This window comes from Pteronotus mesoamericanus, unplaced genomic scaffold (assembly GCF_021234165.1).
Source record: "Pteronotus mesoamericanus isolate MK-2021 breed Mesoamerican mustached bat unplaced genomic scaffold, CSHL_Meso_final contig_20, whole genome shotgun sequence".
NCBI classification, from domain to species: Eukaryota; Metazoa; Chordata; class Mammalia; order Chiroptera; family Mormoopidae; genus Pteronotus; species Pteronotus mesoamericanus.
This window is the reverse complement of record NW_026555085.1, coordinates 86,892,752-86,918,816: the sequence shown is the minus strand read 5'-3', so window position 1 is coordinate 86,918,816 and position 26,065 is coordinate 86,892,752. Positions and strand designations below refer to the sequence as shown.

General features: G+C 34.2%; 1 long non-coding RNA gene across 2 annotated transcripts; it reads left to right on the top strand.

The window, feature by feature from the left end:
• The first annotated feature begins 921 nt into the window (after positions 1 to 921).
• Positions 922 to 25,706, top strand: LOC129067235 (uncharacterized). Of its 2 annotated transcripts, none has more exons than XR_008528752.1 (3): positions 922 to 1,022; positions 1,307 to 1,399; positions 25,672 to 25,706. It is a non-coding gene; the product is annotated as an uncharacterized LOC129067235 (long non-coding RNA). The 2 variants fall into 2 exon arrangements; XR_008528753.1 differs by lacking the exon at positions 25,672 to 25,706 and adding an exon at positions 18,315 to 18,389.
• Positions 25,707 to 26,065: the final 359 nt, after the last annotated feature.

Below are 26,065 nucleotides of genomic sequence, written 5' to 3'. Positions count from 1 at the left end.
AGCCTAAAATAAAGATATTTTGATACAGATTGAGACACAGTGGTTTAGAATAGAGTAATAACTACTATAAAGCATTTTTTTCATTGTTTCATTTAGTGCTTCACAGTGTATATCTCCATATAATGGAGATTTTCACTACTTTATGCTATTTGGTCCACAGTATTCAAATTCTTCTCAGTAATGTATTAACTCATATCTTTGCAAATATTCTCAATTATAGTACTACTTCATTACTATCAAATTACTGCACACTTGTTTTGTTGTAAATATTGGTATTTTTCTCAGATACCTAATAATTAATTTATTCCATTGAGAACTAAAGCAGGAAATTTTAGTTCAATTAGTATCTTTCTTACCTCTGGTTACTCCCTCTGTTTCATTGTTTCCTCACACAACAGTCAGTTCTTTTGGGGAAATAAAACTGATAAATGAAAATTACTGTCTAATTCTTCACATTGAAAAGTTTATATTCGAAGTTTAAGAGAAAAATTATTAGTGTTTCCTTTCAAGATATGAAAACTTTCTTCTATATGTATTGGGGGAGTCTTTTAAGTATGTACAATCTACTAGGCACTGAAAAACGGAGATACAAGATTCCTTTTGCTAAGCATTTAAAGAGAGTGGAGGTTTAAAAGTGCCTAGAATCTTAAAGGAGAAATGCATCAGTTCTTTATCCTCATTTTGTCTTCTAACAGGTCAGGTGGATGCTCCCAGGAGCCATTGGGTTCCCTGGGGGTGTAGCTGAAAGAAACAGAAAGGCTTAGTTGGTCAAGTGAAATCTGTATAAATGTGACAGGGGGAGTTGTTGATCCAAGTGCTCAAAAGAGGGGTCAAGTTCATTAGATAGAATTATTTTCAATCATTTTCTTTCTATTTTTATCTCCCTTAACTATCATTTACATTTTGTTTTTCCTTTGAAAGTTTAAAAAAAAAAAACCCAAAAAGGGAATATTAAAAATTCACTGATACAAACCACCCAAGACCAATGATGTCTACTCTCATCTAATGAACGTCATTTGCAGGTAAGTTTGAGGCACCCTATTCCACATGACAAATATTTTCTATTCAGAAAAATAGATACTTAGTTTGCTGCATTTCCAAAAGGTCACTAATGCCAGTACTGGTTGTTTTTTGTTGTTGTTTTCTTTTTCTTTTTGCTTCTTCTTCCGTCCCTTCCTTTCCCTTCCTCCCATCCCCCTCCTCCTCTCACTCCTCCCCCTCTTGTTTCTCTTCTTTCCCCTCCTTCTTCTCCTCCTCCTCTTTCTCTCTCTCTCTCTTTTCTGTTACTTGTTTGTTCTCTTTTTAGAGTTGTGCTGAAATCTGTGGCCCTTGCTCTGGATCCTGGCAGAAGAATGAATATCAAAGACAAAGTGACAGAATTCAACCTAACAAGTGAAAAGTAAGCAGTAAAATATAGAAGAATCATTGGTAATTGTACTACAGTAAAGTTACTAATCAAGATTGTGGCTATTTACCAATTAAGGAAGAAAAAGTATTCAAAATTAAATATTAGAAAGAAAACACTACATTTTGGTAAATAATAGCATTTATGTTTTTCTGATAAGTGTTTAACATTTTTTTTCTATCAACTCTATATTGTTAATCTACAGAGAAAAGATTTTGTTCACTTCTGAATCAATTCAGTGATTAGAAAAAAGCCATAGTGAATGCGGAGTTTTGAGACAATTTGGTATATTAAAGATCATATCAAAGATTTTTGGTGTTCATGGAAATGGTCATTCCTATTAATCTACCAAGCACATAATAGACATTTGGCAAATGTTTTTGAAATTAATGTTGACTGTAATCAAAGCTGAAACAGTGAAAGTGTAGGGATGTTTGTGCAAGTTTTTCCAATTTACAGGTATACCAAAGACAAATGATCACACAAAAGTAGAGTTGAGTTGATTAATCCACTAGATAAGAAAAATAAGGTGAATGTAGCTAGATAAAAAGACTAGATTTTGGGTAAAGGAGTTCATCAGTTTACAGATCAGAGACATTGCCACTCTGTAGAACATTTCTCTAAAATCATGATGTGTTCCAAATATTTCTGTCTTTCTTTCTGCCAAAGACTTTATTCTGATTGGCAGTTAATGGACCATGCCTCCTGTAATGACATTTCAACCTATCTTGATCTTTCCCTATAAGCAAACAGGAAGTGCAGGCTTGTTTAGACTGAAATGGTACAGTAGAGTTTACAAATGCTTGAGTCTGAGCAAGTATGTAAATGGCACCAATATGAAAAAATAAATATAAAGAAAATCCTTCAAAGAATTAAAGTAAAACTTAAACATATTATTTTAGACAATAGAACAATATTTAAATGGAAATATGAGACCAAAGTGAAAGTTTATTTAGTTACTAATGCACCTATGGTAGGAACATTACTCTAGAAATATTTTGTGCAAACATTTGAAAAATTGTGGACCTTTTGTAGAAAGTGTTACCTATAGTCTTTTAAATTAAAATCTAAATGAGTTTAGTAAAAAAGCCTATGCTTGTCTTATGAATTTTTCTAGGAAATATGCAAAATCTAACAGATCCCCACTGACTAAATCATTTGGAAAGCCTATGTGTATATGGTCATTTCAAAGAAGTCCATGACAATGTACATTGAACTTGATGAAAGTTAAGTAAAGGTGGGTTTTAACGTAAGGCAAAAACCAATCAAATTTGGTAAAAGTGTTAACCCAATTTTGAAGACTTAGTGCTTATGGCTATAAAAAAATGAACTATGATGAGGCTCACTTCAAAAAATTAGTGTAAATGTGTTAACAGGTAAAAAGTACAAAAAAAGTCAACATTTATTATATGTTCCATTAGAACTCATGTAACAGAAAGTAAACTGATAGAAATGAAGATTTCTCTTATTTAAAAAATCCTGTTTACTGGACAAATTCAAAAGTCTTTTTTTTTCCTTTTTGTTAAAGCAGACTGCTCAACAAAACTTACTCAGCAGGTTTGGAGACATGTTTGTTTTAAATGACAGAGTATAAATAGAGTATTAAAAACAGAACTATTTAATCGTGAGCAGGAAATTAATATGACAGTATTCAAAAACCATATAATTATTTTCACTATTTGGTCCACAGTCTTCCAATTCTCTACAATAATATATAACTCAGATCTTTGCACATATAGTCTTAAATATAATACTACCTTCCTATTATCTAAATCATTTCATGCTATAAATATTAGTAGTTTTTGTCAGATATCTAGGAATTGATTCCACTGAGAACTAATGCAGTAAATTTTAGTTCAACTGGTATATTTATTACCATCAGTTATTCCCTCTTTTTCACTGTTTCCTTCTTGGAAACATAGTAGATTTTCACACCAAATAAAAAAATGATTTAAAAATATTTGATCAAAAGCCCACAGTAGGTAATGACCATTCTCTGTATTATCAACAACCTAAGATGCTTAAACAAAATTTTCCCTTATAATATTTAGGAAAAATTTATCAATTAAAAATAATTTTTAAAAAATTATTTGGGTATTTCAAATTTGTATATTTAGATCATTCATAATAAAGCACATATTCCTATGGAACTGGAGTAATTATAAAAAATAGCTATCACTAAGTGTATGTTATTTGCTAATTGAATTATGAAATTAAGCTCATGAGATATAGAATAAAGAAATAGCAATTACCTGTAACAAGCTGGAATTCCATCATGGACCTTGATGATATTAAAACATAATAAAAATAAATCAATGGAATATTTTTAAAACATAAAAGATTAAATGTCAGATTTTTAAATAATAAATAAAATTGATTTTACCCCTTGATGCAGTAATAAAAGTGTTTATTCAGAAATATTTCTCTATCTTTTTATTCCTTCTACTAAAATGTTTTCTATATTTTCATATATCAATGTCTACTTAGGTCTTTTGTTTTATTTCTTACTCAAAATGTTCACCTCTCATGAACACAGATGCAGAAATACTAATCAAAATATTAGCAAATCAAATCCCCCCAAAATGTGAAAAGGATTATATTCCATGAGCCAGTGGGGTTTAGCCTAGGTATGCAAGGGTGATCCAACATTTGAAAAACAGTTAATATAATCCCTCACATCAATAAGATAAGAAGAAACAAAAACCACAATCATATCAATATAAGCAGAAAAAAAAAAAAAAACACCAATTCATAATATAAACTCTGGATCAACTAGGAATACAGGAGAGCTCCCTCAATTTGATAAAGAATGTAAAAAAAAAAAAAACCTATATCTAACATCACTCTTAATGCTATGAAACTCAAATCCTCCCATTAAGATAAGGTACAAGGCAAAGATCTCACCTCTCACCACTTATTTTTAACATTATGCTGAAAGTGCTAGCTACTGCAATAAGACATGAAAAGGAAATAAAATGTATACATATTGGGAAATTAGAAAAAAACTATCTCTGTTTGCAGGTGACATAATCACCTATGTTATCAAAATCTGGAAGAAATGACACACACACACACACACACACAAAAAACAAAAAAAAACAAAAAAACCTCCTAACTCCTGCAACTAATAAGCATTTACAGCAAGGTCATCAGACAGAGGTCAATATACAAAAATCAATGATTTTCTTATATATTAGCAATGAACACATGGAATTCAAAGTTAAAAACACAGTACTGCTTACATTAACATCCAACAAAAATAAGATAATTAAGTGTAAATATAACAAAATATGTACAAAATTCATATAAAGAAAACTATAAGACTGATGGATGAGATCTAAGAACTAAATAAATGAAGAAATAGTTCATGTTTGTGGACAGGTAAACTCAATATTGTTAAGTTGTCAGTTCCTCTTACCTTGATCTATAGATTCAATGCAACACTATTAAGATTTCAACAAATTATTTTTTGGATATTGACAACCCAGTTCTTAAGTTTGCACCAAGAGGTGAAACACCCAGAATAGCCAACACAATATTTAAGGAGAAGAACAAGGTGGAGGTCTGGTACTCTCTGACTTCAAGACTTATAATGACACTACAGAAATCAAGACAGTATAGCACTGGTGAAAAAATATATAAATAGATCAATGGAACAGAATAAAGAGCCCAGAAATAGACCCACATAAATACAGGCAACTTACCTCTGACGAACAGTCAAAGGCAATACAATGGAAAAAAGATAGTTTTTTCAACAAATGGTCTTGAAAAAACTGGGCATCCATGAGAAAAATGTGAATCTAGGAACATACTTCACAAACAATAATTCAAAATGAATTGTAGACATAAATTTAAAATACAAAACAATAAAATACATAGAAGACAACAAAGGAGAAAACCTAAATGATTTTGGATATGGCGATAACTTTTAGATATAACACTGAAGGTGCTATACATGTAAAAAACAATAAGTGATAAAATGAACTTCATTAAAATTAAAAACTTCTGCTCTATGAAAGACAATAGCAGAAAGAAAAGCCAGAGACAGAGAAAATATTTTCAAAAGACACCTTTAATAAAAGACTGTCATCTAAAATATACATAAATTCTTCAAAGTCAACAATAAGGAAATAAACCATTTAAAAATGGCCCAACCACTTTAACAGATGTCTCTTTAAAGAAGATACGCAGATTGGAATTAGACATATAAAAAGATGCTCACACCATATGTCACCAAGCAAATGCAAATTAGAACAACAAGATTTCACTACACACCTATTAGAATGTCCAAAATCTGGAGCACTGAAAACACCCAGTGCCAGTGAGTCTGTGGAGCAATAGTTACTCTCATTCATTGCTAAGGGGAGTGCAAAATGGTATGACCAGTTTGTCAGTTTTCTACAAAATTAAGATACTCTTCCAATATGATCCACCAATCACATTCCTACCGGTATCTACTCAAAGGAGTTGAAAACATATGTCCACAAAAATCTGCCCACAGATGTTTACAGCAGCTTTATTTATAATTGCCAAGACATAAAAGCAACCAAAACATCTTTTAGTAGGATAATGGATAAATAAACTGCAGTACATCCCAACAATCGAATATTATTTAGCACAAAAAAATGGTTTTTGAGCCATTAAAAGATATAGAGGAATCTTAAATGCATATTTCTAAGTGAAAATGGCCAACATGAAATGGCTTCATATAGTATGACTCCATACTATAGTATGAGCAACTATTTGACAATCTGAAAAAGACAAAGCTATGGAGTTGGTGAAAAGATCAGTGGTTGCTCTGGAGGTGAGTAGAGGAGGGTGGGTGGCAAGGGATGAATAGGTAGAGCACAGAAGATTTTTAGGGCACTGAAAAAAATCTGTAAAAAGTGTAACTATGGATACATGTCATTATACATTTGTTCAAGCTCATAGACCATACTTCACCAAAAGTGAATTATAATGTAAACTCTCAACTATGGGTGGTTATGTCAGGCCAAAGTAGATTCAATGGTTATAAAAAATGTACCCCTCTGGTGGGGAATGTTGATAATTAGGTAAGCTGTAAGTGTGTAGGAGCAAGAGGTACTTGGGAAAACTCTGTATCTTCCCCCTCAATTTTGCTTTGAACCTAAAAATGCTTTAAGAAAATAAAGTGTTAACAAAAAATTTTAAATTTAAAAACCCCAAAGGACAACAGAAAAAGCATATAGTAGTAGTGGGAATATTAAAAGATATTTGCATAAAATAGAGCTTGTGTAAAATGAAATTAAAAAATGTAATGAGATGTAATACGCCAGCACTGTCAAAGCTGTGTTTAGGGTGCACAACGCAATTTGACTCAAAGTGAATATAATTAGCACTGTCATCAGTAACTGAAGGTCTTAATTTCTTAAAAAGCAAGACCATGACTATTTCTTTCTGTCACATCAGAATCTGAAACAGAGCTCTTTATACAAGTGGGTGCTGTGTAAATGTGTTTTTAATCAATTGGCAGAGGGTGCCTATCAGAACAGGCTGACAAATTTGCATACAAATAAATATTAAGATGGAAGAATCATTGTGCAGAATTTAACCTCTAGGTCAATAATGAAATGCTTAAGACATAGTCACAAGCAGAAATTTGAGACTTGAAAGACAACGATATTGTTGTATGTCTATACAGCTCTAAGCATCATTTTATAGACCATTAAAAACTGCCAGGTCTCCCATGACATATCATATTCTCATAAAATGACACAAATGTTAAATTAAGTTTGAATTTGAATTAGCAAAGAATAAGAAAATCAGTTTAAGTGTTCCCAGTGCAATCTCAACCCTTGCACTCTTGCTTTGCATCTGTGTATTTCATTAGTATATTTTGTTACATGATCATGTAATATTTATGCAGTAACATAATATGCTCTGTACATCTAAGATTAGAGAAAAAGTGCAGTTCCTTTCCATTATTTTGTGCCCTTTATCTGCTGAACACTCTGTAACATTACCCGGGGTTTGGTGATTATGTAATGAGGGCTCCTATTATAATACACGCTGCGCAGTTGGAGGAGTGCTGTGGGAACCTTAACTCTGCAAATCCTGAGTTTTGGAACAATTAAAGCCTTGGTTTTAATGTTACATTCACCTCATTTTTTTCCCAAAATATTTTGCTTTTTTCCTTAAAACCCTTAAGTACTGCAGTAGAAGAAATGTAGCAAGAATTATAGGAAAAAGTTCCACAGGAGATGAAATAACAGCTGCCATCTGGTGCATAACAGATGTGTGTTCCATGAACATTTTTTTTCTTTTGAGTTCTTCTATCCAAGTCCTGGCCAGGACCAAACACTATGCCTAGCTTATGAGATCTGACAACTTTACAGCTCCAGGCTGTATGACTACAGGCTAGTGTTTTTCCTTGAATTCACTGAAGCCCCAGGGAATAAACTAACAGGTTCAAGAATGATACTAAAAGGTTATTTTCCCCCAGAAAGCTGTGAAGAACTGCCACTAAGTTTCCTTATAAGAAATAAAATTCAAAAAGCTTCCAATAAGGGATCATTAACGGTCCTGTGCCCTGGAACACAGATATTCAGGACTTGGTGCCATTAGCAGATGCTGCCCCAGTCCAGAGAAAGGAATCACATAGTGGACTAGATTGTTTCTCTCATCCAAGTACACCAGGCCAAGCCTAACTAGCTGTTAACGTTTGCACACGTACAACCCTACTGAACCGATAAAGTCACCTGCATCCTAGCACCTACTCACCAGTCCTGCCATTTCTTGAGCTGGTGAGTCTGTGCAGAAAGTACTGACGCAGGTGAAAAATCATTAGAAGTTTATGGTGCTATCATCTTTGCGGTTTCATAAATTGAGACAATTCTTTTTAAGGGTTCCAATGACCAAATTAAAATGTAAATGTCTTTTTTTTTCACAACAGTCTATGGAAATAGTATTTCCTTTATGAATTTTTTTTTTTTTTTTTGCTTCCATCAGCTCTTGATTTTGTCATAGTGCTTGTTTTGATGAGTCAGGTTAGTCTATTTTTCATGCATTCGGTTTGCCCTTAAAGTTGCACAGTTTGTTTGTGTGTTTGTTTGTTTGTTTCTGTGAATGAAACCTTTGTCTCTTCAGCTTCCACCTACCTGGCACTAGAGAAAAATATATTTTCTCAATCGAGAAAATATAGTAGCAATTACTGTTGTCTCCGCTTCTGAGACAACACAAGTATAATCGCTGGAACTCCCTGCTTTATTAGCATGCTCCATGTTTCTCTTTTCATATGGCCCCAGTATGGCTCAGATTTCCATTGGGGGTCATTAATTATTTTTCTCCCTAAAACCACTGTCATAACTCATTTTATGTATTTGAGGCCTTAACCATAATGTGTTTCTAGATACTACAACTTAGGGGTTTAGCCAGATACTGTGAGGGGTTTGTCTACTTTCTATGTTTATCTTTCTGCTCACTACTGCTTCTCATGGTGTGGGTTCATGACACAGTGTATGACTTTAATATTTACCAAACTCATCCCTTCCTCACCATCACTTCATTTCCCCTCTGACTTCTCCTCCAGGAATAAATCCCAGCCTGTGTACTTGGTAGTAATAGAAACAATAACTGAAAACAAAGCAAAATTTAACTTAGCTACTTGCTCCAGAAGAACTTGTTCCTTGAAAATAAAATGTGAATCACCTAAATGAATAACTTATCAAGACCAACACCTTGATCATCAAGAGTAGCTTCTAGACTCTGGCTTCTGGGAGCCTACCCATCCAAAGTTATGCAATAACCTCTTTCCAGCCCAAATTAGTATTCTATCTTGCAAAACCTAATTATAAACTTCCTCAGTCCAGGCACTAAAGCCCTGTTTAATCCTCTACCCTGACCTCCCCGTTCTGAAACATTGCCTAGATTTTGTCACAGCAGTGTTCTCATCTAATAAATTTTGCTCTCTTTGGTCAACAGATATTTCCAGTGGACTTTTAAGGACTCAGTAGTTAATAAACCTCAAGGTGCCCCCAGGATCGAATCAAGGTTTCCTCATTGCTCTGTGCAGCACCTGGGAAAGCACATTCTCCCAAGGCACCTTGACTCTCTAAGCTGAATCTTCCAGTTCCAGGATATATTGATCATCACATCTGCCTGACATGCAGAAAATCCTGGGTTCGATTCCCACGGAAACTACAAAATTACTTGTTTACATTCAAAAGAAACACAGGGAGCTCCTGATCCTCTAAAATTGGATTGGGGGGGTCTCTTTGACCCCAAGAGCAAGGTATGACCTAAATTGGGTTGAAGCTCCAGTTTCCTTTTAGCAACACATAAAGATTAAATTTATCTTTTCAGTGAGAGTTTAAGCATTTTAGGAATGCTTTGATTATTAAGAAGAAAACAGCTTCTCTCTCTCCCTTTTTTTTTTTTTTTTTTGAGCAGTTTGGTTTATACCTGTCTGCCCTGTTATGAATCCATAAGAGAAAGCTTGTAGGGAGAAGAGGTACCTAGACCTGGTAAGTGTACCCCAGAACTGAAGCACTCAGGAGACCATGTAAGACTGGCATTCTTTGGACAAATTTTGCAGTATGCTGCTAGTGAATACAGTTCATTGTCATAAATTATACATAAATAAAATTGATTTAAAATAAACATTTATGGGCTTTCCTGAAACTTGTCTTTGTGTTCTTAGAAATGCTTTATTGAGTTTTGTCTGCCTTGAGCTCCCAGCTGTTGACTACTCATGTCTGGCCAGGTCGAGCCACAAAATAGCAACTACCAAGTCTTTCTGACTTTCACCAGTTTTAAGGGTCTCCTTACAGGTGCTAATTCATGTGCAAATCTCTCTAATGTAATTCCACCGAGGACAATCTGAAATTTCAGGGGCCACTGGGAAGCTTTTGGCATGAACAGAATGTTTATTTGAAAGAGGCACTAAAACAAATAGAGAGATTATCAAAAGATTCTCTGACTGCCTTGTCTGTCTCAAAAAGAGATATCTTTGTTTAACATAGGAAATTCTCCTTCTGTCATGACTATACTTCACAGTTTGATGTACAGTTAAAAAAGCAGACAGCTTGATGGAGTTGCAAAAACTCTGTAGTACTGCGTAAATCAGCTATAATAATTGTCCTTCCTTTTCTGTAGAGTGTGTGTGTGTGTATGCGTGTATGTTTACAGTGGGTTTTCTTGAAGCTACAGTTTCTCTCCTCCCTGCAGAGGGCAAGATCATATGACTTCTGCAGTGATAACTTAATGTCTGTTTGAAACCTGCAACTTCTCACTCCTTTCTCCTTTCCTCTCTGACTCGTTTTTCGGTTTCTTGGGTAACTTTAGAGGTAAATTGATCAAAAACAAATGTTTTGTTATTTTGTACACACTCAAGGAATATCTAGCCCAAAGAAACATTCAGGAATTTCCAAAAACAAAAACAAATTGCTCTTATGTTGTGTTTTTCCCTTTCCAAAACTATAAATCAGAAGAAAAAGTCTGCCTGTGAGTCTGGATAAAGGTCTTATTAGGTAAAAAAGAAAAGCTAGGCATTTAGAGCTTTTGACATGAACTCACAGTCTTAATTGATTTTTGTGATATATAAATACAGAAGTTAATTCATATATACTTAAGTACATGCACTATAAATGACAACTTAGATGAGTGAGTGATTAATTTAACTTAAAAATAATTTTTGTTTTTACTGTAATATCATTACCCCCAAAAATTAATGTAAGCACAATATTTTAATAAATACATGGTTTGGGTTTAACTTCTCATGTTTTAATCTTTTAAAAGTACCTACAAGGGTTCTATGAGCCCATTAAATTATCATTATTTTTATAAAAGTTTGGATTACAGATACTAAATACAAATAGAGAATAGATACAAGTAGATACTAAAACATGTTTAACTAAATGAAATTGAATAATGGATATTGTTTTAATACTATGTATTCTGATAATGCAATCGATCACAAGTATTGAATGTGTTAACTCACAATGTCCAGATTTGTAGATAATTTTAAAACCTTGGACCAATATTAAATTTTAATTAATAAAATATTATGATAGGCATGTTCTAAATAAGGAAAAATACCACAGACATTGGTCACTAAATATTGCTTTAAATAAACCCTTTTACTTATTTTTTGATATGGAATGGGTATATATTAATAAAGATGTTCAAATGCCTTTAAATGATATTATGCATATCTTTATTTTGTCATCTTAAAATATGTAAAGCTGTAGAAAATATCTGCTCATAGAAAAGAGCTAGAAAATTTTTGATGTACTACCTTCCAGATTTTTCTATTATTGATAAAACAAATATTGACTTCCTTAGTTAAAGGTTGTAATTAGTAGAAATTATTACAGAGAAACAATAATATGCATACAAGATAATAAATATATTTTGGTGTTTTTAAGGAAATTGTTCTAGTTTATTGAAATGATAATGTTAAAATGATGTACACATACTGATTATATAAAGATGATTTATTATATTTAAAAGATAAGATTAGAAGCTTCAATGTCTGCATAGTTATATAACATCTAAACATACATAAAAAGATAGATTAATTCAAAGATTTATAAATAATAAAAGAAGACAAATTTAACAGTATACTGTAAAAGTAAAATTTTCATAATAAGAACATTTTATTTATCTGATAAAGGTCCCATCAAGCACTGTTAACAACTAAGGAATAGTAAAATTCTAGGGTGTCAGTTCTTACATTCACATTTCTCAATTGAAAACACAAACATCTTCTTTGAATCACGTTCCAACCGGAAACATTCTTAGGAATCCTCCAAAGCAGATGCCATTTGGGAAGAGAAAGCTTCACTCAAAACTTTTATATAAAGATGGCTATAAATAGCTTCTATACGAGACTCAAAAACAAGAGCCACAGATTGTCACACCTCAATCAGAATGCTTATTTTTTATTTCCTTTCCTCTTAGCTGTTTTAAGGTTGTGGATTTTTAGCAGACACTTGCTATCTCTTAACTTTGAAATGTATAAGATTCCTATGTTTGATATTGCTTTTGGCATTCTTAGTCACTCATTAGTACAAATTCAATGCCTGACTACAATTTGCTTATGATTTGGCATAAAACAATTAAAATGACTGTTGAGTTTGTGGTCATTTTCTTAGGTGTCAACCAGGTTCCTTTAATAAGAGTCCCTAATAAATGAATGTTTCCTTAGTGATTGGACTACGGCACTAAGCAAATTTTAAATTAAAAACGACATATACAGTAGTCCTGAAAGATAGAAATCTAAAAGCCTTTATCATGTCAAACCTAAAAAAAAGAAGTTCCACAGAAACAACCCTTGCATAACTTGCACAGAAGCTAGATTCTGTACAGAGCTAGTGTACAGGTAGTGTATATTTGGAAGCTCTCTCATTTTTGTAGGCCTTATGAAAAAGGCATACTACTTAGGCTATACTCTACATTGTTAGCTGATAATATCTATATTATAAGTTTGTCATTGGGCATAGGACTGTGCTGGGTGAGTAGCACCAAAATATTATAATGCTCTTTGAAAGCCACATAAAACATACCATTGTGTGGTCTTCGGCATTAGATTGGTTGCACAAAGTTTCTTGCCTGTTAGCTACAAATTGGACGAGCATTATTATCTTGGTAAGCTGACACCTCCTTTCAATATAGCCTCTGATGTCACCAAGGGTCCCTTTAGCCTATCATTTTCCCAATTCTAGAAAAAAGCTCTGGACAAAATATAATTCAAAGACAAAAATTGGGCCTCGGATTAAGTTAAAACTGTAGCCATTGAAGAGAAATTTGGACTGTTTTCTTCTTTCTTAAATTGTCTTTATTTTGTCTTTTTTCAAGGGGCCCAAAAAGTGGGAAAAGTTATGCATGCTATTCTTCAGAAAATAGCAGGTGAAGTGAAGTGTCACTAAGACTTTCCTATTTTTTCTGTAACAAATTACCACAAACTTAGTGGCTTGAAACAACACAAATATATGATCTGACAGCTCTTGAGTTCACAAGTCCAAAATGCACTACACTAGACTAAATCCCAGATGTCGGAGGGGATGCAATTCTGCTGATGTCTCTAATGGAAGGTGCATCTCCTGGCCTTTTCCAGCTCCAGATACTGCCTGTCATTGGCTCATGGTCTCCTCTGACTTTCAAAACGAGCGATACCATCACTCTGACCTCTGCATCCACCGTCACCACTCCTTGGACTCTTCTGCTTCACTCTTTGACTTAAAATGAGCCTAATGCTTATATTCTGCCCTTCTGGGTAATCAAAAAAAAAAATCCCTCATCTTAAAGTCAGCTGATTAGTAACCTATATTCTATCTGCAGCCTTAGTTCTCCTTTGCCGCATAACACAGTGTATTCACCGGTGCCAGGAATTAAGAGATGGGCCTTTATTCTGCCCACCATAAATGTCAAGAGGTTCATGAAAGCTTCACAGTGGCAGTTCAAAATCTAGCCACTTTAAAGACTGGGGTCTCCCCATGGAATATGTCCTGTCTTAAGGAAAGACTGCTGCATTTCCATCCCTCCCTAGCTCACAGATACACTACCAATAATGTTGGTAACAGCAGAATCATGAAATAAGGTTATCTTGCTCATATTCCTTATCGGAATATACATAGTGTTTGGATTAGAAATGGGATCTGTTCTTTGTTTTAATTTGGGAGCTCCTGGCTTAGAAATGAGCTTCAAATGATGATCATAATTCCCCTCTTAGTATTTTTTGTAGCAGTTCTCAAACATGTGATGGCCAACAAGGCCTTCAATGCTGCTTCGCAGGCCCTGTCCTAACATATGATCCAATAAATAATATCCCCACTAAAGAACCAGAAAATTCGACAACTACAGAATTTGGATCAAATACCATCAGAAATTCTATACATTAAGCAATGGTTCAGATCTGGATCTATCCTGTTCCCAGATGATAGTCACCTATCTTCCAGCTTAGATCGAAGAATGACCAATAAAGAGATAGAACTAAAACACTCCTTGGATCATTGGGCAGAAATTTCTCTCCGTATCACGTTAACTGTGTTACATGTCACTGAGAACAAGCAAAGATAGCTAAGCTGCTTGCTTCAGAAAACAACCGCTCCTGGAAGATAGACTGTAAATCCCTAACAATCAAGTACTTATTAGAGCTAACACTTCATTCATCAAGCAGTTCTTCACTATATACTCCAATGTGTATTACTTTGATTATATTCATGAACATGTTTTAGTGGTTATTTGATGTTTTATTTCATTGTTGAATATTTACTTAGTACCTAAAACAGTGCTCTTCAAAATCCTTCTCTCTCTGAACCCACCCAACCAGGGCTATTACACTATTATAAATACTGCCTTCTCCCAAATAGTTCACTACCTTGAAATACCAAAAAAATCAGTCAGCCCATGCTCCAAAGAGTAGAAGTATTCTCTCCTGACCTTCATCTTCTAAGGCATTCCTAAGATTCTGTCAAGGTGGTATTTTCCCTTTGCTGCTATAATAAGTCTAATAAAGGTAAGTTTGATACACAATAGGTTTTTCTAGGTCATTTGGGGAACTGGAAGTTCTCAGGGGCCAAGTCAGAAAACAAACAGCTCATGGTCACTTCCCTGCCCCTGGGAAGAAATGGCAGGGGTTGAAGGAACAACCATCATTGTTATTTACTTTTGAAAACCTCCTCATCAGTTCAGCCATAAAGTCTGTGCCCGTTGAATCCTCATGCAAATCATACCACTGTCAGTCATTCTTGACATGTCTGTGTTCCAAAAAGGCTCTAAAATTTAGGTTCCCAAATGGGAAAAATGAAATGAGAGGGAGTTTAAGTGTGAAATAATATTGCCAGATCATATCATGTCATATATATCATATAATATTACATAATATTTATTTATATTTAAGTGTCTATATAACATTTTAAATTTTAATTTCTTAATTTTGCCCTGTGCCAACACTGAAAAAGTGATACTGACTAGGGCAAATATTTTACCTTAGTAAATACATACACATATATATGTATATATGTACCTTAGTAAGTACATATATACATATATATGTATATATATGATTTATTAGTTAGTATTTCTAGGCCCTATTTTATTTTTATTTATTTTTAATTTTTTAAAATTTTTTGCTGTTGTTCAGTTACAGCTATCCCCATTTTCCCCCATTAAATATATATAACAAATTCATACAGATCAATTCATCTCAAGGAGATGTTATTTTACTAAAATACTTGTCAATATTTTAGTTCCCATAAAAAATGCTTATCTAATTATGATATTAGAACATTTTTTAGTGGAACGGTACTATCAAAGAGGCTTAATGTTTTATCAATTATGACAGAATTTTTGGGTCTATTATGAATCAGCCTAACACACCATGCATATGCTGTCATACTATTTTCCCTCACATATCATGGGCTCTATCATGACTAGTTCTAATTATGATGATTATTAGTCAAGCCATCTAAATTTTGATTCCTCTAAAATTAAAATTGGCCTAATTTATTCATGTCAAATATGTCCCAAATGAATATGCTAACCTGGCACATAATTTGCAGGTTAGGAAAATAACACATGGTTCAAGCTCAGAACAAACTGTTAAATGCCCATAACCACTCAAACCAATCCTTTTTATCCAACTGACAAACCAACATAGTAAATTAAGTCAGATTCAGAGAAAAGACCGAGAAGTAGCTCTAATGGTCTGATTTTTTTTCATGTAAAGTTGAAAATTTCAAGGTTTTACTGTTGAGTATAACATAAAACAAAATTACCTAGCTAGGAGAATAAAATTTATGAGGTAAAGTTGAAAGAGTCCTAATCTCAAAAGAATATTTTAACAAATAAAATTTGAAGTGCTTAACAGCACATTGTCCTATTTTTGCCATTTCACTCACTTGGAAACATTCTAATCCAACATCTTAACTCACATTTCACTCTGGGCTCTTACTCCATTGCCTCTTGATAACTTCTTTCCTTTTAGATACACCTAAAATAAGTCATCTCACATCACACTCAAACCTTTTTTTTTTTTTTTTTTTTTTTTTTTTTTTTTTAGCAAAGCTTACATTCAAGTTAAAAAGGTTCTAGTTGGAAATCTAAGATTTCCTGTAAGGTCAGTCTGAGACAATCTAATTCCACAGTTGATTTTGATATAAAACAAAAAGTGATGATGGAAAAACAAATGCACAATATATTTTAAGCACTAGAGGGAATGGAAAAAGGAATTTGAAAGATGGACTGTTGTTGGTTTGTACAATTAAAGCAGATCTTTCTTAGAACTCCAGTTAAAATTTAAGAATTAAGTGTCAGTGCATGACGAAACTTGTTCTGTAACAGGAGTGATGATGTGTGTCTCCCTTAGCATTGGATATTTAAGCATATTTAGGAAACATGTATTCTGCATCTCTTTGCTGTGTGACTGTGCCAATTGTTCAACCTCTCTGGGCCTCAACTCTCTTATACATTAATTAAAGATAATGTAAAAAATAAAGTAGTTGTAAAGCTACTTGTTCTAACTTTGAAATTGCTTTACCAATAATCATTAAAGAAAGAGAAGCCACTGAAATGTCATGTGATGGGTAAGTTTTCAGCAGGCAAATGGCCTGGGAGCTTCGCTATGCACCTCTCCACATCAACTCTGTTAAATTTTTACTTAACATGTAAAAATATTAATAAACATAAACAGCTACAATAGTAAATATTTTTATCTTAATGAACATCAAAATAGATGATCAATCTTTACGTCCAAGACTTATTTTTTTCAAAGAAGCTTTCTCTGACAGCCCCATCGCCTCCTGTCTGTGTCAGGAGAGCGCGGGGCCCTAGAGCCTGGGAAAGCTCACCGTTCCTGTGTGAGAGAAAGCAAAGATGTGCTATCGCGGGGCTTGCGTTATTAGTAGGATACTTCTGAGAGTAACTAATGGATTTAAATCCCCAAACTACCTAGTTTCAAATTTTAGTTGCTACCTCTGTGACCTTACACTATTTACAAAACTTCTCTTAACCCTCCTTTCCTTTTTCAAAAAAATGGAGCTGACCCCTATCCCAGAAATTTTGCAAGAATTAAATATGATAATGATTTAATGCTAAACACTAAACTAGCAAAAAGTAGTCCTTTAATACTTGGCAACAAGTATGGTTTTAAATAGCATGTTAGCCAGAAGGTTGGCCCCCACATTCTAAAGGTTACATTTTTAAGGCTCTAACCTTCCTGCAACCACATGAATATACCCATGTTGATCTAAAGTGGATTTTTCGGACTTTCCTTGATCTTATCAGAGTTTAAAAAAAAAAAAAGTTTTATACAGCTATGTAATGGTTGCCACCTCACTTGGAGCAATGGTAAAATTCCAAAAATTGTAAAATCACCATAGATTATTAAATGAGTTAGAGAGGTTTTCTAATTTTAAACATTTCTGCCTTAAGATCAATGAAATTAGTATCCATAACCATCCTGACCTTTTAGGACTGGAAATTCAGTCCGAATTCTTCCTTCCAGGTTTTTCTTCCAGTGGCCCATTAACTTTCCAGCCTTCACACACATACTTTCTCTCTCTTAAGTGCTCTCCTTCCTCATTAAATCCCACCTTCTCCTTGAAGTCTTCTCCCATCCCTTTCGAGTCAGAATACCCATAATCCTTTATTTATTTGCCCTCATGTTGGAGTTAACACTGTCTGCCTTGCATAAAGTTTATGTTTCCTTTTGTTTTATCTCCTGTACTAGAGTGCCAACTTCTGAAAGCACAGAAAGTACTTATTTATTTTTGTATCCCTCACAGTGCTTTCTATAGGATAGAAACTCAGTACACATTGCCTGATCAGATAAGGGGAACTGTAGCAGCAATATTTACATTTCAATGAATGATAAGTTATTTCTAAGAATTTCAAAAATAATCAATTACATATAGCATAAGTATATTAACCTAAATAATTCTCATTTTAGGTAATGTGATCACAGAGTTATTCACTGAGTCAAGTAAAATGAAAACAAGAAATATTCCCCACCCAACTTTTTGACCACTGAAGAAGTGCTTAGTTCAGAAGGCCTCCAACACACCCTTTATTTCCTGTTATCAGATATGTCACCCTTTAAAGTGGAAAAATAAAGTGTTTAATGGTTGTTATCTTGACAAAAAGGTCCTAAACTATACTGAATAATATTTTTATGAAGACGCCTGTCAAACTCCAACATCCTACAGAGTGTTGTCAAGAACTGTGAAGGGTCTGTGACACTTAGTATTTGCAAATCAGTCTCTTAACCTGCCAGTTTCATGGATGCTGACAAGAGACAGAAACCAATGAGTCAAAAACAAAGGAAAACTTATTACTCAAAACAGCAGCAGCAACCAGAGAATTATCATTTTTGCACTAATTCTCCAAGCCTCAATTCCCACAGGGTGATAAAAAGAGGGTCCAGTAAACAATTGGTTGCAGAAAGAAAATCCTGAGTTTAGGGACCTAAATCTTTTATACCAGGCAGTAAGCATGCCTCTTCCTTGCTCTGGGGGGCTGGGGGAGGGGACGGGGGGGGGAATGCTTTCTGTATCTCCCAACAGTGTAAGCAAACTTGCCCTTGCTCCAGAGGGAGACCATTTTTCTAAGTGCCAAGGTTCTCTGCTCAAACATCTTGAAAAGATCATCTGAAAGAAAGACACTTTTTGTCTTTGCTCAGAAGATGGATAATTTTCTCCCAACAAATACCGTTCATTGACTCACATCAAAGCAAAGTACCAGCCTCCAAAGTTCACTGGTCTATCATGTAGAGAACACAATCAGTTCTACGATAACGTGGCAGGCATATCCACTTACAGAAAGCACTGCACTACACAGTGGGGCAAAAGCAGGTTTATAGTTGTTCATATGGAAAATAATGCAATAATTAACAAAGAATAATAAAAAAGTAAACTCTGTGTTTCATGTACTCACAACTGTAAAACTACTTTTGCCCCACCCTGTGTGAAAAATTGTGCAATAAAAGTAACAGAGGTTGTGGGAAAATAGTGTTAGGAGCACAACACTCAAAAACTTTGTCAATGACAGATTAAAAATAATGCAAATAGGAATCTAATAAAAACAGTAGTATAAATTTGCACATGTTGAATAGTTTACTAATCTATAAATACTCCAAAATAATGACACTTTATCTTAAAAAATTAAAGTTTGCTTATGGAAGTTAGTGTGGAGAGTTTCAGTTTTGAGTTACTATGAAGTGGTAAAAGAAAGGTTATCTGAAATGAGATAGAAAATTATAACAACAGATGTACATGGGTGTGACTCATAATCCACATGGTGAACTGGATAGGGGGTAGACGTTTGCGGCATGTGTGTGGGTGCACGCATTTTGTGTTTTCCTTGTGAGTCAACAGAGCTGGTGCCAATCTCTACATTTACCTACTGTTTCTCATAAATGAAATCACACATAAAGAAATACAACGTTTGTATTTAGCTCAAATTATTCCTTAATATATCTACATCAATGGGGAAATATTTTGCATTTGCAAAACAAGAATTATAGCAGAACTTTATATGACAATCTTTTCACAAATACCACCTGTTCTTAATTATTCATTGGGACATATTTTCTGCAGACCTCTATTAATTAACATATTTATTAGCTTAATTTTGAACTAATCAATAAACTTGAAGTGTGTTCATTTTATTGATTAGCGTTATCAGAACACAACGTAAATGTAAAAATCTAGAACAATTTAGTAATTCCTTGCTCATCTTCCTCTGCTACAATCCTTTTACTCTCCCAGGGTTAATTGGGTGATAATTTCATGTTACCATTCCAGATATTTGTTTTAGTTTCACACATATGGAGAGAGAGATATTTTTCCTTTTCTTTTGCATATATGAGATTATTCAACGTTTATGCTGAGACTCATTTTTTTTTCATTCTGAGATTCAACACATTGCATCATTGTTAGGACATCATTCTTGTCAACACCGACATAACATTCCATGTTGTGAATGTAACATCAGTTACAACTGTTAACTGCTTCTCTACAGACATTCTTTAAAGAGGGGGGAAAAACTATTGATGCTCACACGTGAATTTTGAGTAGAATGACTTTCTGAAAATAGTATTAATGGATGAAAGAGTATACAATTTTACATTTTGATAGATATTGTCGTTACATAAAATCAAAGCACTATCAAATTACATTACTACTCTCTTCTCTGTATCTTTGCCAACGCTGGTTATTATCCATCTTTTAACATTTTTGTCAACTTGATGATTGATTTTCAGTCTGTATTTAACAAAGGTTATCAATAAGAGTGTGAACTTTTTATATGTTTGTTGGCTATTGTATTTCATCTCTGAATTGTTTATTACTGGCAATTGCCTGCTTTTGCCAATGTAATTTTGGGGAGCATGTTTTTTCTAAAATATTTATTTGTGAGAGTTCTGTCTATATTATTGTAAACAACCTGCTGTCTCTTATTTTTGTTGCAAACAATCCCTTCTAATATGTTTAATATTTAACTGTGGCATGGTTAGCTGTCAAGAAATAAGAAAGAAAATATTATTGCTATAAAATATTCTAAAGTTTTGTTCATTGTTTGCCTAATTTAGAGACTGTAGAACTTAATCAGGTGTTATTAAGTGAATAAGAAAAGTAAGAGAGGATTGAGCATTAAAAATACAAAGAAAGAACAAAAGAGAGAGAGAGAAACTGCAAACCCAATCAGGTATAAAACATCAATGAGTCCTATGAAAGATACATTGGCCTTCCAGGGCTTTTCTCTTAGATGAATCCTCTTAAGAGCATTATGACTAAAATAAAGCTGTGTTATCTAGGGGAGAGAAAGGCTTCTAATAAGGAACAATGCAAATCTATATATAACACTAAGGTTTATTTTTATAGATGTACAGAAATGGTATAGGGAGATGCTATTATTAAGTTTAATTATCATACCAGTCATACGAAAAGGCTGCATTTGATGGGCACAGTAATAGTGTATGAAGTAAAAACTGTTCTACACAAATTCCTAGCATCTTAAAATTAGGGCCAGCCCAAGGTCATGTTGTATTTTCTAGATGCCCAAACCAAAACTCACAAGGATGGGGATGAAATAAAAGTGCTAGAAGTCTCTGGACTCATAATAAGAAAGGAGATCAAGATAGAACAAATAATACATAGGCTTGGTCTGAAACATGTTCATAGAATGGAGAAAAGGCAAATGTTTTCTACTTTATTTTATAACTTTAAAATATGCTAATATTGTTGTAACTGCTGGTACCAGTTCTTTATGTAAGTAAATAATAAATTTGAGAGTAATTAAAAATGTTTTCCCTACATGATCACCTGTGTTTGCAAGGTCAGTATAAAATAGAGAGGACAAATTGTGGCAATTTAATGATATCTGCCTTCTCAGATTACGTGGAAAGAAATGCACAACCCACAAGGGGCTGAAATATGTGGGAGTGTGATTATAAAACTCCCGCCCCCTGAGAACATGGTAGAAATAAGATATGTATCTCTTGAGGGCATTCCAGAGATGGGAGAAATTTAGTGAATACAAACAGAGGGACACATTGCTCACATTTCTCAGCTCTAAACATTATGTTGAGCATAGCTGGGTTCCATTATTGCACTTAGGCTGTAGGGCAGCGATCTGGACCGTCTTTGTTCTCCCCAGTAAGAACTGATGCATTTCAAGTCGCTAATCAGCATTGTCTGTGCATTTGCTCAGCTAATCTTCTGGCAATGTGTGATGAACAATCTGCCTATTGACTGTCTCAGCAGTTGCTAGCCCTCCACCCTCACCCCATGTTGATCCTCATCTAGTTTCTGCTGGCTGCTCTTTTTTCCTATAGAAGAAGAGGGTACAAAAAGCTGGCCTTTCTCTTCCCCTCCCCCAAGTTACAATTCTCACCCTCCTGGCCAGTTCTCCACTCCCTCCTCCCAGTGATTCCTTCTGGAATTTGAAAAATGCTGCCCAATTCTTAGCTTGGACTTGGATAATGACTGAATTTCAGCCACCTTGAGCTCCCTCCCAAATAAAAGAAGTGTTTCTGCTATCTTTCACATCTGTGTGTATAAAAGAACTAATTTATAACAAATATAGGGACATTTTGGTAACATCTGTCATCATTTCATCTCCAGAAATCTTGTGATTCACTCTTTGTATCAGGAGAGAAAGCAGGCAGTCAGGAAGATATTGGCCCCTCTATTACCGTAATACTATATGAATTTGCCGATGGATCCCTTTGAGATAGATCCCTGAGAAGGGAATACTGAAAAATCTCTGGATTTCCTATTTTAAAACTTTTTATCATTTATACTCCTGCAGGCATAAAATAAAAGACAAAATTTGCCAAGACTCACCATGAATTTACTTTTAACAGACGGTGTGGGAAAAGCTGTAATATAAAATATACTTAACTGTATTTTAAAAGCTACTAGCACCACACAAAATATTATTATCTGAGACTATAAAATTTGACTTCACCTGTTCATATAAAGTTACTCACACTCAACATCAAGCAAATATGTTAATTTTCTAGGGACAAAGTCAGAAAGGAAATCAGATGATTACCTATGTTTCTACTTTGCCTCATCTTCTGGTCTTAACCACATATAACCAACTACATATAGCCAGTTATATATATATATACAACTACTGTATATAACTACATATGAAGCAAAAATAGAGAAGCTAAAGCTCTGTCAAAGAATACATACCACAAAAGAGTATTTCTATTTATTGGACCCTAATTCCCTCCTTATCTCCCCTCTGTTTATTTATTTATGTAAAGAAAATAAACAGACAAATATCACCATTGGAGCTGGAAAGTTTCAAAGATGAATATGCTTTCCCTGCTAACAATAGCAGAATCTGATGAGAAAAGTCATTGTTTAAACACCCAAGACTTGGAGGCATAGTTGCTTCTCATAAATAAGCTCAAAGTCTTTAGAGATTGATTCTGGATTACCTATGCTTTTGATTTATGGGGATTCAGACAGACTATGGCCCCTGGATTGAGTAAACATAATAGGACCCCTTTATTAGGTAGGTTATGTATCTAAGATAATGCTTTGGTCACTTTAAATGTTGTATTCAGTCATGAACCTAGGATTCTCCTAGCACCATGTCATAGAGACACATAAATTTTAAGGAATCAACGAAAAAAAGCAGATGAAAATCAACAGATATAGTTACTATACATACTATGTGCCCACAGTGCTTTGCTAATCTCTTTGGGAATAGCACTTACTTATATTGTATTGTAATTTTCCAATAGCTGGATCTCTCTCCTGCTAAACTTTGATCCATTGAAGGGTAGCCTAAATGTAGTTTTCATGTCTCCTACTTTAAATAATTTGTGCAAAGAGGCACATTACGAGCGTATGTGAATATAAATGAATAAAAGTTATCCCTGCATCCCAGAAGCCTAGTACAATGCCTGCCATAGGCAGAATAGACGATCATCTCTTTTGACTACAAGGACTAACTTCTGAATAAATATAAAAGGAGGAAAAAGACCAGATCTTCTCATTTAAACCTCATTTGAAATCAAACCTTCCTTTGACCATAATTCTCTGTCCAGTTACTACATTTTTTCCTTCTTTTTCTGTCAAACATCTTTCAAGAAATGTCTACATTTACTGTCTCCAGATAGAAGTATCTAAGACAACTGGAGGTCTTAACAATTCATATGTTTCCAATGTAGAAACTAAGAAACTGAAAACGAGTAACTAAAAAAATAATAATAATTTAATCTTAAAGTCATAGTATTTTATTTAAAGAAATAAGTGAAATTAGAGAACTTAAAAACTATCTATAGAAGAGTCCAGTTCCCAGAAATCTTCATTGAGAGATTCATTGTATTTTTAAATTTTATTCTGGTTTTCTAACAAACTTCAGTAAGAGTATCTCTTCCTCATTATGATTTATAATATGTACCTCACTCTGAAAAAATGCTTTTGAGGACTCACTCTTCAATCATCATGGTACATGGTATGTTTCATTTTTAAAAGTGATCACCCTCTGAATCTTTATCAGAACTTCAAAACTAAATTCAATCCTTTTGTACCACTTGCATGAAAAGAATTTGCTCCAGAAAAAGTGGAGTAATCTAGAGCACAGATACAGAAGGCACACAGACTCACACCCTAGCGCTCTGGGAAGGTGCTCTACCTGATGGGCAGGCTTGTTGAGTTTCGCAGGACTGGACCCAGGGCAACTCAATCTTATGTTCTCATTTAATGAGATTTTATTCTTATTTAAGGGATCTTTATCATGAAAGTGTTGAGGTTGCCAATGTCAATGACGTCTTGCAAGGGTGGAACAGGTTCTTGGTTCAGATTCGTAGAAAAAACTTAAGGGAAGATTCCACTTCAACAGTGTGGCACCAGGAAAGGCTATAAGTGAAGTCACAGAAGAAACTGTTGCAAAGACACAAAAGCTTCAGACGCGCTGTCCTATAGTTTTGCCATTACTGCTTGGCAAAGCCATCGATGTGCTGGTCTTTAGGTTGTTTTGGTATTGAATTAGAAATCTTTAAGAGTAGAGGAGAGCCAAGTTCCCTAATTTGTTTTGTTTGAGAATAAGACCAAGAGTCCACTCACACATATGTGAAATCCTGCCAAGACCTAAAGGAAAGGTCCCCCCATAAACTTAATCTCCAAACACATGCTCTTTTATATATGTCAAAGCTCTAATTCTAGAGTTTTATAAATGGTTAGGAAGCTTTTAAGTGACTTCCTTTTATTATCACAAACAATTCTGCTAATGTGTGAATGGAAAAGTAAAAAAAATAAACAGAAGCCCCCCAATAAGGGAGGAGTGATGAAAAGGGGACACCATATTGAAAAGGCATATCCATCACTGTGTCCCACCAACATCTTGAGAAATACTAGACCTGAGAGGAGAACAGCGAAACAAGTGTAAGTAGTTAAAAGTTTACTTATAAACAGGATTTAAGACATATACTTTTTCTCATGGCAAAACAAAAAAAAAGAGTTAAAACTAAATGGAAGAGAGATTTACACCTGTTTGAAGTAATTTTATAAACTCCTAGAGCAACCAAAAAGAAAGTGCTCGTGAACTAAATTAAATTGTGTCTCACATGGCTGAAAAGTATGACAATAAAATAAAGGACCCACTGGAGAAATGGAAAGCAGAAAAAACTTAAAGTGCCTGAAAGTGGAGAATAAAAATATGAAAACTATGTAACAATTCAGTAATTATCTTTATACTAAGTTTCAATGTAATAAGGGTTTCTATATTATTAACGTTGTTATTTTATTTATTTTTTTAAAAGATTTTATTTATTTATTTATTTTTAGAGCAATGGGGAAGAAGGGAGGAAGATACAGAGAGAAACATCGATGTGTGAGAGAAACATCAACCAGTTGCCTCTCGCACACCCCCAACCGGGGACCTGGCCTGCAGCCCAGGCACAGGTTCTGACTGGGAACTGAACCAGCAACCCTTGGGTTCCCAGGCCGGGCTCAACCCACGGAGCCACACCAGCCAGAACAATTGTTGTTATTTTAATAAATAAAGAGAGTCAACATAAATCTAAGAGTTAAAAGATAAATTCCGGAATCAAACCACCTGCGTTTAAACCCCTGCTCCACTCTTAAGAGCTGCGCAATCTTTGGCTAAAGACTTAACCACTCTGTCCCAGCTCATCATCTGCATGACAGAAGCTATCCTAGGGCCAGCCGGATGGTAAAT